The sequence below is a fragment of the Corapipo altera genome, unplaced genomic scaffold (assembly GCF_003945725.1).
Source record: "Corapipo altera isolate COAL_440 unplaced genomic scaffold, ASM394572v1 0, whole genome shotgun sequence".
Classification (NCBI taxonomy): domain Eukaryota; kingdom Metazoa; phylum Chordata; class Aves; order Passeriformes; family Pipridae; genus Corapipo; species Corapipo altera.
The window spans coordinates 81169665-81182258 of record NW_020884872.1 but is presented as its reverse complement, the minus strand read 5'-3'; positions in this window follow the sequence as shown (position 1 = coordinate 81182258).

Sequence of the window (12594 nt, the reverse complement as noted above, 5' to 3'; positions counted from 1 at the left end):
CTATTTTCCTCCCTTCTGACTCTGCATTTCTGTGCATGTACTGATGACAATAGTGGTATCTTTGAAACAAACCTGTAAATTGAAGAGAATAATATTTGTGTAAAAGCAAATATTAACATTAGAGACTTCCCTCATGGGTTTTTCATGTTTACATACATTGAGATTGGGAATGCAGTGCATTTACTCTGCTCATCTTTTGTGGTCAATTTTATGGTAGATAATACAATACAAATGGTTGATTTCTTGCAGATTTACTTCACACAATATTCATCTTTTAGAAAGGACTGAATTTTCATTGAACTTCATTTATTTACCTAAATATATACACCCAATTTTCTGTGGCACTTTAGCACACCTTACACATTTGCAATAGGCTGGAAAATATGACATATGACCTGTGATCATCTGGACTGGCAACCAGCCACTATGTAAGACATCCTAGATCACCTCAAGAGATGCTAGACCAAAAGCAGCAGTCCTTTTGGCTATAATGGTAGCTGAGATACTTGATTCATGTCGACATCTAATCTTGAACAAAACCCTCTGTTGGTGTCTAATCTAAGACAACCTTGAAGGTTCCCGATAGTGGAGATATGTTTCCTTCCATCTCTGATGATAAACACACATCCAAGGATGGGATGAACTCCTTTGTGAAGGTGCTGGTCTTCTTTCACTGACTTTAGAAGGAGCTTTGATTACTAGTTCAAACACCTCATTTTGGATAGCTAGACAGGGATTTATTTTGCCTAATTTGGAGTGACTTCAGTGTAGATGTTTGCCCAGGATCCATTATCTAAATTCCCACTGTAGTCCATAGAGTTCTAGGAAATTATTCACTTTATCTTGAAACAGACATCTTTATTGGTAAGGGGAGCTGATCAACAGAACTCATTGAGTGTACCTTCATTGACTGTAACAGAGATCAGGTAGCTCAGGTAGACACATTTCAGGCAAAGACAGGTGATCTTAATCTCATAGTGTACCTACAGTTCATATTTGCACAGTTCACAAAATAAAAGGATGATTTTCCATTTTATTTTCAAACTCAGCTTGAATTCAAACTGGATTTTTTCTTTTTCAGGTAACACATTGTAACAGTGCAGATCAGATTACAATCTGGGTTATACTCCACAGCATCACAGTAATTTACACAATGTGGCTGTATTATCTCTGAATCAGATTAGGGATCTGCGTGCAAACAGACAGTCAATGTGAAGTTATTTTATCATTAGACCTGAAATGCACTTTATTCTTAGTAGTGCTGTTCAGGGGAGAGAAGCTAGGTCTCTGGTAAATCCATGTCAGGTACTGAAATGGTAAAATGAGGAATTCAGGTTTCTATGGCATTCCAGTTTGGGTTTCCTGACCTGGCTATTATAAAAAAATATTTCTGTAGTAATATTTACTTGCACAGCAAATATACTGCTTCTGAACCATAGAAGATGTATTAAGCATCACCCTTATGCTGCTCTACTGATAGAAAAATATCAAATAACCACAGCATTTTTAAATGTTTTATTTGCTTTCCAAAAGCCTATGTAAAGTACAGCAAAGGAACAAATGTGATTATTCTTTTAGCTGCTTTCATGTTCTTCTGATAGCCAGAAGTCCATTACATTAGAACTCAGACAGTAGTAGCCTCATAAGAAGCTGACACATTCGTGAATAGGAGTAATAAAGAGATGGGACAAATATAACCTGGTGGTACATAATAAAAATATTGTGGCTAAAAGTAGCAATCATTAATATGTAGGTTCTACCTGAAACATAATTTTGTAAGTCTGATACAGTTTTGGTATGTATTGTCTTTCTTCATGACTTCCACACCAAGGTACTGAACAAAAAACTAATATACGTGCATGGGAAATTTCCCCCCGAGTAAATAAGGAGTTTCAAGAGTCTGGGAAAGTTGTAGGAAAGGACCTTAAGTTTGATTCACTGACAATCCTGCTTTTGCTGACTTCTTTGAGTACTCAATATTTTGACTTGAAAGTCAAAAATTGTTGACTGACTTAGAGATGAACCAATGTTAGAAGTAAATTGATTGACCTTGGTTTATCACTTGCTGGCATGAGTCAGAACAGAGCCCAGAATAGAGTCCAAAAATTATTGGTTTAGCTCCGTAAAATAAATATAAATGTGGCAACCACTTGTTTGGCCGTAAAAGTGAGCTGCTATCATTCTCCATACTCATGAGGAGAAGGCTTGAAATTTTTATGAAGTCATTTTATAAATTATCTCTGCTCTTTAAAAATTAAACATCTCTTTAAGAATCCTTGTACTCGTATCTCCTCAATGATCCTAAATGAAACTTACGCACATAACTGAATAGAATCAAGAATCATAGAATGGTTTGGGTTGGAAAGGGACATTAAAATCATCTAATTCCAACCCTCGTGTCATAGGCAGGGACACCTTCCACTAGACCAGGTTGCTCAGAGCCTCATCCAGCCTGGCTTTGAACACTTCCAAGGATGGGGCATCCATAACTTCTCTGGGCAACCTGTTCCAGTGCCTCACCAACCTCATAGTTAAGAATTTCTTTCTAATATCTAATCTAAACCCACTCTCTTTCTGTTTAAAGCCATCACCCCTTGTCTTGTCATTACATGCCCCTGTGAAGTCTGCCTGCATCTTTCTTATAAGCTCCCTTAAGGTACAGGAAGGTGCTCTAAGGTCTTCCTGGAGCCTTCTTTTCTCCAGGCTGAACCACCCCAGCTCTCTCAGCCTGTCCTTGTAGCAAAGGTGCTCCAGCACCCTGATCATTTTTGTGGCCCCCTCTGGACTTGCTCCAACAGGTCCATTTCTTTCTTTTGCTGGGAGCCCCTGACCTGCTTACAGTACTGGAACACAGTAATGCACTGTTGAAAGAAAGAAGTGCTCCAAAATCTGATCCCTCCTCACAAATGATAGAAAATTTTCTGAACAGTCCTAAATTATTAGGACTGCCAGGGGAGGTTTAGGTTAGATGTTAGGAAGAAATTCTTTACAGAGAGGGTTATCAGGCATTGGAACAGCCTACCCAGAGAGGTGGTAGATTCACCATCCCTGGAGGTTTTTAAAAAGAGATTGGACATGGCCCTTAGTGCCATGATATAGTAATTGGAGTTGGATCAGAGGTTGGACTTGATGATCTTGGAGGTCTTTTCCAACCCAATCTATTTTATGATTCTATGATTAGGAGTGGATTCTACTACCACAGCATTTCCTGAATGGAACCCTGCACTGCATGGTGTCTGCAAAGCCAATGGAGCTATTAATTTGCCAGGTACTGCTACTTTTTGAGTCCAGATGTATGGACTGGTTAAAATAAGTTTTATACCATGCATTGCCACAAAGCATTCCATTTGAGTTTACCTGGAAGTCAATCAAATCCATAAAATTTAAATTTTCATGGAAATCAATCAAATGCACAAAAATTATATTAATTTAGATGACTAAATGCAGCTCTTGCATGGTGAAAACTCTTCATGTAGTAACATATACTTCTACCTACATCAGAAGCCTTAAATTAATTTTCTCCCTTTTTCGCTTTAAACTCAAAATCCATTTTCGCTCAATTAATGTGTGAAGAAAAAAATTATAAATGTACCATCAAGACAGGTGATATGGTTACAGCGTGATTTTAAAGTATTGTCAGGAAGAACGTATCAGCTCTGAACAGATTTATGCATCTTTGAAAAAATTATTATTTTTCTTGAATAAAAGTATTTGCACCAGCATATCAGGCATAAACACTTTAAGAAAAAGGAGGAAAAAAAGTCAGGTAGATGCTGCGTTCTGCATAAGGTAACTAGTGAAGGAAAAACTAGGACCTCAGGGACAAAGTCTGTTTCCAGAAAATTAATGTTATCTTGATTAAAAAGTGCTGTATTTTCTGTTCATTTAAAGAAATAAATGTCTCCTCGAATTGCTCTAACAATAGAATTCTGATTAGAAAAAAGCTTACCCTTGCATAGATGGGTGAAGACCACTTGTAAATTCTGTTTCAGTAAAGTAGGAAGTGGAGGTGTGGTAAAGTCTAAATGAGACTGAAACAATGCATTAGCCTTCTCCTGTTGCTCTGTGCAAGTGAAAATTTCACTCAAGGAAGAACAGTCCTATTACTGTTGACTTTCATGAGATCAGCTTTTCTTACTAAATTATTGCCTGAACAGAATAATTCTGCCTGGTTCATTCTCGGGGCAGAAATGCACTTCTGTCTCTCCACTTCTTCCTTTAAGAACATATTTAGATAATAATTATTGCTTTTATTTCCCATTTGTATTTTAATGAACTGCACAAGTCTGGGAATGTGCCAATGAAAAAATATATATGGAAGATTGTATATATTTCTTAATATGTATATAACATAATTTTGATCATCTGAACAATTTGATGCACTTAAAGATGTTTACAGATTTAATGGAAAATGTGGAAGACAATTTATTTTCAGTCATCTGAATATGTTGCTATTTTAACTGGATCTTGCACACTTGGTCTATGACAATAAATGAGTATTTTACCTCAAGTTATGAGTGTGTAATGAGACCACTATGAATGTCAGCTGCAGAACACACAGTTGATTCCTGTTCATTGTCTTATTAGTAACACCTCCAGCTGACTAATAAGATTGTTTTTTCAGTCTATATTTATAAATATTTTTGTCATAACATTACTCTGGGTTAAGAACATTAAATCCATTGTCAAAAAATGGATACTCCTTATTTAACAAGTGGAGTTGGAGGTTGAACCAACAAAGAACATGACGCACTGTGAGACCCACTGGACCCAGTCACAGAGGTGGAACTGTCACATTCACTAACTGAAGACTCTTGTGTTCAGCTCTGGGGTTTTAGTCCTTGTGAATAGTTAGGAAAGTCCTATGGAGTATCTATCATTAGGGTTCACTCACAAAGGAAATAATTCTCATGGCATCGGGCAGGCATAATTCCAAATAGTTCAGTGGCTTCAGAACAAAGCCTTGAAATTGCTGTATAAAGGGAGAATTCTTCTTTGGGAGAATAAAGAAGAGCTAGCCACAATAACAGCATTAAAAAAAAAAATCATGTTTTATGTCTGAAATACATACCAACTCATTTTACTCTTCTGTAAACCTACTGAGGTTCCCTTACCTATGGTCATGTGATAAAATCAACTAAATGCATGCCAACTGATAGTGTAGGCAATCATAAGTAAGGTCTGTTGATGCCACCTGTGTTTTATTTACAAACTAATGAACAGTGAGGTCTTGTCCTAAGGAAAAAAAAAAAAAAAAAGGAAGAAAACAGCAGTTCACGTGACCATACTTTTACATCGCTCATGGCAAATAACCTGGTTGCATGTATTTAGTGTAAATGTAACCTTTTCATCCTGGGAACAAAAATCCAAAAAGCTTTGCAAAAATTAAATTATACAGTCCTGTTCCGTGGCAAAAGATGCGCACTGCTAGAAATGCGCACTTCACAATTCCTGATTTTCTGAAGTCCCCATAAGACACTGACAACACACACAGGATAGAATGAGGGCAAAATGTGGAAGACTGCACAATGATGAATTTAAATGCTTCTTATTTAGCCCACAAAACGGAGCTTGCCTGATTACTGTGAACATAGAACAAGTGCAGAAATATGCCAGGACAAGGAAGCACTCTGGCAATCCTGGTGCTGTCCAGGATAGTTTATGGGAGGATAATACCACAACTATTGCTAATAGAAATGTGGTTCCTCTAGTAGACTATCACTGTCCCCCTCCAATCCTCTGCTGACAGCACACTTCCAGGACTCTATTTTTTGACTCTTCACTGCATTAGTACCTCTTTCTCATGCTGCTTTTTTCCCTCTTTTTCACATCAGAAGCATCTTGGTCCAGCCTTGTTTCCCCAGCCTTACGGAGAATGATTTGCTTACATGACTGAGGAGTCTTAAGCAGTTTCTACAACTGTCAAGGAAGTTTTTCACAGAAAAAAATTACTCTCTCACAGGCTCTTGCTTTCAATTTCAGTACTTTTTCTAGTTTTGAGTAGTTCATACCAAAAAGGAAAAAAAAACCACTTCAAAACTATTTTTAAGAAACTTTAAAATAAAGACTACCTCTGGCTTGAAATATTCACATCTGTGTGGCAATAAGTGTATGAGTAGATGTAATTTTCCCTCAGAATCTCAATAATACTGTCAGAATTCCAGCATCATGTTTTAGGTTGGGAGGGCCCTCCGAAGTCAAACTGTCCAATCCCCTGCTCAAAATAGATCTGAACAGATCAAGTTGTTGAGGTCCATGCCCAGTCAATTTCGAACACCTCCAAGGCCGGAGACTACACAACCTCCTTGGACATCCTGCATCAGTATTTGATCATTCGTATGTATTTTTTCCAATATATATTTGAAATCTTCTATACTGCAACTTGCTCCCATTGCCTCCCATCCTATCACTGTTTGCCCTTAAGAAGACTAGCTCCATCATCCTCTGATCAGTTAGTTGTGGACTGCAGTACAGCCTGTCATTCAGCCTCTCTTCTCCAGGCTGAATAAATCCCACTTTCTCAGCCTTTCCACAAGTGGCCTGTGCTCCATATTCTTTACTAGCATGGTGGCCTCTGCTGAACTCACTCCGGTATATCAATACGTATCCTGCACTTGAGAGTCCAAACCAGGACACAGTATTCTAGATGTGGTCTTAAAATCTCTGAACAAAGTGGAAGGGTCACTTTCCTTGCCCTGCTGGTGACCCTTTTCCTAATGTAGCTCTCTGCTGCAAGCACATGCTGCTGGGTCACGGTCAGCTTCTTGTCTGCAAGGGACCCCCATGACCTTTTCTCTAGAGCTGCTTCCAAGATGGCTGAGCCTCAGCCTGTAGTGTTACGTTATTTCATCCTACATGCAATATCATGCTCCTACTGAACTTCATGGGGTTCCTCACAATCCATTTCCTCAGCTTGAGAAGGTCCCTCTGAGTAGCAGCTCTGCCCTTCAGAATGCTTTCTCCAACTTGGTGTTGTCCAAAAACTTGCTAAGGATGCACTCTGTCTCATCATCTGGGTTGTTACTGAAGACTTTAAGTAGGATTGGTCCCATTATTGATCCTTGAGGGACCCCACTGACCATTAGCTAGACTTTGCATCACTAATCACAGCTCTTCAGGTCCACCAGTTGAGCGAATTCCCGACCCACCATTTTGCTCTCTTATACAGCCCTTACCTTCCAAATTCAGTGACAAGGAGACTATGGGACACTGGTTCAAAGACCACATTAAAATCAAGGTACACAACATCCACTTCCTCTCCCTCGGCCACAGCACTCATCACCTCATCACAGAAAACAGGGAGGAAGGTCAGGTATGATTTCCCTTTGGTAAATCTGGAAAAAGAGACAAAGGTGAGAAAACAAAAGCCTTTGGGGTGATCTAATGGCAGCCTTCTATTACCTGAAGGGAACTTTTAGAAAAGATGGGTCAAGACTATTTACAAGGGCATGTAGTGAAAGGACAAGGGGGAATAGGTTCAAATTGAGAGTAAGTTTAGATTCAATATTAGGAAAAAATTCTTTACTGTGGGGGTGGTGAGGCACTGTAACAGCTTGCCCAGGGAAGCTGTGGATGCCCCATCCCTGGGGATGTTCAAGGCCAGTTTAGATGGGGCTCTGAGCCACCTGGTCTAGTGAAGGTGCCCCTGCCCACAGCAGGGGAGTTGGAACTAGATGAATTTCAAGGTCTCCTTCCAACCCAAACCGTTCTATGATCTATGATAAACCTGTGCTGGCTGCTCTTAATCACCTTCTGGTCTATTTGTGAGTTTAGAAATTAATTCTGAGTGGATTTGCCCCATCACCTTCCTAGAGACTGAGGTGAGACTGACCAGCCTGCAGTCTCCTGAATCCCTCTTCTTGCCCTTCTTAAAAATGATATAACATTTGCCTTTTTCCAGTTATGAGGAGCCTCTCCAGTTGTCATGTCATTTCTAAAATGTTGCAGTGTGGCATCAAGATGTGATTATCAAACTTCCACAATACCCTTAGATGGATCCCATCTGGTCCTATGGACTCGTGTATGCACAAGAGGCTTAAGTCATCCCTAACTCTTTCTTCCTCTGCTGTGGGTACTGGTTTGCTCCCACCGATTCTGCTAGAAGACTCAGGGACCAGGGACCCCTGAGGACAAGCTTCCAAGTGAAAACTGAGATAAAAAATGCACTGAGTGCTTCAATTTTTTCCTTGTTGCTTCTCACTAGGTTCCCTGCCCCACTGAAAAGTGGGTACCCATGGTTTTTACCCTTCCTTTAATACCAAGCTATTCACAGGCCTTCACCTTGGTCACTCCAGGACTTTATGTGCTGTGTCAAGGAGATTACTGTGCAGATTCAATTCCAATCTCTGTATTCCATAGCCTGAAGCAGCCTTTCCCTTTCCATCCCATTTACAGCAGCCTGCTGCTTTTTTTGTATGACTTAAGTTTAGCTGGTGCAGGTTAATCTTGATGATTTAAACTAAGTGCACAGCCCAGTGAGAGACTTTATTGGCAAGACATCTAACATTCCTTGACAATGACATTTTGATGAAATGCTAGGGCAAGTTGAGAAGGAAATATTTTGTGAATGAATCAATCAATCAAAAAGAAAGAACAGGCTTTGGGATTTTTTTCCTTTTATATTTCAGTAGCAATCTAGGGACTTCTAAAGGATATTTTTGACATGGGAAATGTTATAATATTCTCCACATTTCACTACTCTCAAGCAGAACTTTACTGAAAGTCCACTTCAGCAGTCTGATTCAAGCACTTGTGTGCTGCTTAATGTTAAAGCATCTTTGTCAAAAGCTGCACTTAGCCAGTATAACTACTGCAAACCTATTCTCTACTTCCTTTATCATTCACTTTGTTCAAAAGGCAATGAACCAGAAATATTTACATGAAGTATACGTAATATATATAATTTTCAATATATAAGCTAGATTTTCCATATTGTAATGTATTCACCAATCCCACATGCCTTAGTTTATAAATGATAATCCATAAAGCCAAGAACCAGCAATCCCAATGCTTTTCAAATAGAAAATTCCTAATTCAGTCTTTAATCAACTGCAGCCTTTTTGTCATACTTCAGTTCCTATGTCACTGTAAATTAATGCAAATTTTGTGTTCATAGGACTAGATTCCTGCAAGGGTTAATTAGTCTTAGTTTAAGCACTTTACACAACAGCAGAGGAATTTCAAGCAACATATCATTAAACACAGTGAATCAAGAGATTTTCTCCGTTTGCCCTAAAGTGGCACTAATCTTACATTGAGTGTCACTGCAACACCATGAAAGCCTGTTCTGCTGCTAAATTTCAAGCAGATATTTAGTATTTTAGAGTATTTTGTTCAATCTGCAGACATGAACTCCCAAAAAGCTACTGCAGTGATTGATCTGGATACTCTCAGGCTGGACACAGTAAAAGTGAACACAATGGCTCTAGCAGCCCTTTCTGGCATAGATTGTGAATTGATAGGGTATTCAAATTATCTGTATTAAAGCACCTTTTGCATATGGAGTTTGCGTGGAGAACAATTTAATTTAAAAAAACCACCAGAAAAACCCCTAAAACACAATGATAATGCCCCACATATATAGGGACCATCTTTCAAATGCATTACATACAAGGAACTAGGTGGCCTCAAGTACCATTACTTGGGAAAGAAGCTTTCAGACTCCGGAGTTTCATGCTCCCTCTTGTTCTCCACCTATTTTTCCAAAATATACACTTAATTTGCTGAACAACTTATGCCATCATCTTAACTTTTCCTATACAAAAACAATGCAGGGATTAAGTGAAATGCTATGTATGAAAAATGGTGTTATTTGAAACTATTTGATGTGCTATTGATGCCTTTGTTCTGTGCCCCCTCGCTTTGTCACCTCAGAGGGCTGGGACTTTGTTACAACAAGGCGTTCATTCCATGACCTTTTCATCCTGATATACTCTTCCTCATGTGCTCATCAAAAGCATCAAAAGAATCTTTTTTTCCCTGCTGGAAGCACAAAGACACCAAAGAACATTTGGAAGGTAAAAAGGAGAAATGTATTTTATTCTTCCCCCATCACTGTCTATTTATATTTTTAAAACCAGTATATGTGTTAACAGCATGGCCCTTAAATTTTACAGGGCTTTTTTGTATTTAGAAATTTTCTATTCCTTTAAGATTTCTGCATTATAAGAGATATGTGTGCTTTTGGAGGGTAAGCAGTAAGCAGTAAGCATAATCTTCTCTCATTAGGCCACAAGTAGTTAAAACATTCCTAGTTTCCAAGTGGCTGACAGCTCACTCATCTGATGCATTTAAGCAGCGTCCTCACAGTGTTAATTGGCTAAATTGCAACACAAAAAGTATTTAAACACATAAAGTATTTAAAAATGAAGAATATTTATTTTTGAGAATCTCTTAAAAGAAAACACTTGACAGAGAGGTTTTTTATCCCCTCATACCTAATGTCTGGGTTTTTTTGCCTTTAGACATGCTGATACACCTCTTCATCTTCAGTGTAAAGCACCAGGAAAAGAAGAAGCAGGCACCTAAGTGATCTTTAGGAAAACATGATAAAATATTGTTTGTAACGTTCATATTTCTTCTCTGGCATATGAGATCTGACAGCAGTAAGGGCTAAATCGTTTCCTATGGTTCTTCAGAGACGTTAGCTGCTGGAAGGATAATGGCCCTCTCTTCATGAAGAGACAAATGCTTCAGATTTGACTGAGGCTTCCCTGGTCAACCACGTGTTAAATAAGCCTATTTGGAAAGAATGAGTAAACTAAGACTAAGAGACATTTCTTTTCAGATGCTCTCATTTCAGAAAATTATTGCATAACTTGTTACGGAGCCCCTGTAATTCTACTCATAGCTCTTTTCATTTATGTTTACTGGATTGGCACAGGCTGCAAGATTTAACTTAGGGGTTTCAAAAGCCCATGATTCTTTCTTTGAAGATGCAAAGTGCCCTTTGTAAAAAATTCACATCCTCAGCTTTGAACTTCAGCAGCAGTCTATTATTTTAACACTTCATTTAAATGTAAATGTGCTATTTTCTAAACGTCAAACTTCTAAACTGCTGCATGATTTCCAGACTCCACAATGAAGGTTTTCATGTTTCCTCTAGATTATACAGAAAGAAGTCTCCATAATTACAGAGAGGAAAGAGCAAGGCAAGGGTTTCAGCAGAAGAAAACATACCTGAGTTGGTAACTGATTAGCTGCACTGAAATAGAGGCCAGTCATTCTCAGGCTGCATAGCGTTTAAAGGCAGTAGGAAAAGACCATTTAAATCCCTACAGAACAAGACAGAAGCCTCATCCCATGCTGAAACAGCAATCTATCCGTATAACTGGTGCATTTATGCAAGACATACATGTACAGTCCTAGTTAGGCCACTGATAATTGGGATGATGCCTTTTCGTGTAGGAGGAATTCTCCACACTACAGATTTCATTTTTTATCATATATGGCCACTATGTGGCGTTCACTCTGCCACAAGTTTATGTATTATGTAAACAAAAGGCAAGTAAAACTATCCTGAGATTTCATGTCATGGTAAAATGCAAAGAAAGTCTTTTCACCATAGTGGAATCAAGCAATAATCTTCAGGAGATCAAAGAAATATAAAAAGATGATCAGCTGCCAATTCTGTCCATTATTTGCCATTTTTTTCAAACAGTGCATCCACAACATTTAAACTCTCTTTTCCAGGAGTAGGAAGAAACAGCAAGAGATGCAGAGAATATCTAGCTGTACTCTGCATTTCTCCCTGTATTCAGGGATCAGCTACAAGGGTATCATGGTTATACATACTAAATGTTCTTCATCCAAAATCTCAATTCTGGAACTTCCAAGAGCACAGTGTGAGTTTAGATTTGCCTGATTCCTATGCATAAGGCTATCACATCAATGTCTTTTTGCTAGTCTTTTACGCTGTATATCAGGCATATTAAGCCACCAAGCACACAAAAATGGGTATGTAGGATCCTACAGATTTCCTGGTGGCACATCCTAGTTGCTAAAGGGCCACATTTGTAAGCTGCATGATGAATTTTTAGACTCAAGTCCTCAAGATTAAGAGAGTAGGTTTACCAATTTTAGCTTGATTTCTCTTCACCTATGGTCCTCTCAGTGTACTGCGTATGGAATATCAGTTTGGTTTTCCTCCACAGATTAAGTAGAAATGCCCAGGGAAACAGATAAATCTAGAATCATGCTCATATAAATCCATAACATACAAACAGTAGTGGGATCATACCTACTCTTTTGTTTCATCTTAGTTTTCAGGTTTTGAACTGTCATGATTCTGGCCAGAACAGGGTTAATTTTTGCAGTAGCCAGGAAGGGGCATGGCTAGGACCTAGAGGTAATTCTATATCAGTTCACTGCCAAGGCTGGGGAAAGGGACTCTCTCTTCTAGGGAGAAGGGGTTCCTTCTGGTCGAGAAAATGTGGTGGGGAGAGCCAGTATTTGTTTATTGTCATGGCCTTTTCTGTAGAAATTGCTCTTTTGTCTCATATCTTTTGTTACTAATATTGTTGCTATAATTTGTGTTTTCTTATCTCTTTGCCGTTTCCATTAAATTGTACTTATCTCAGCCCATGATCTTTGTCT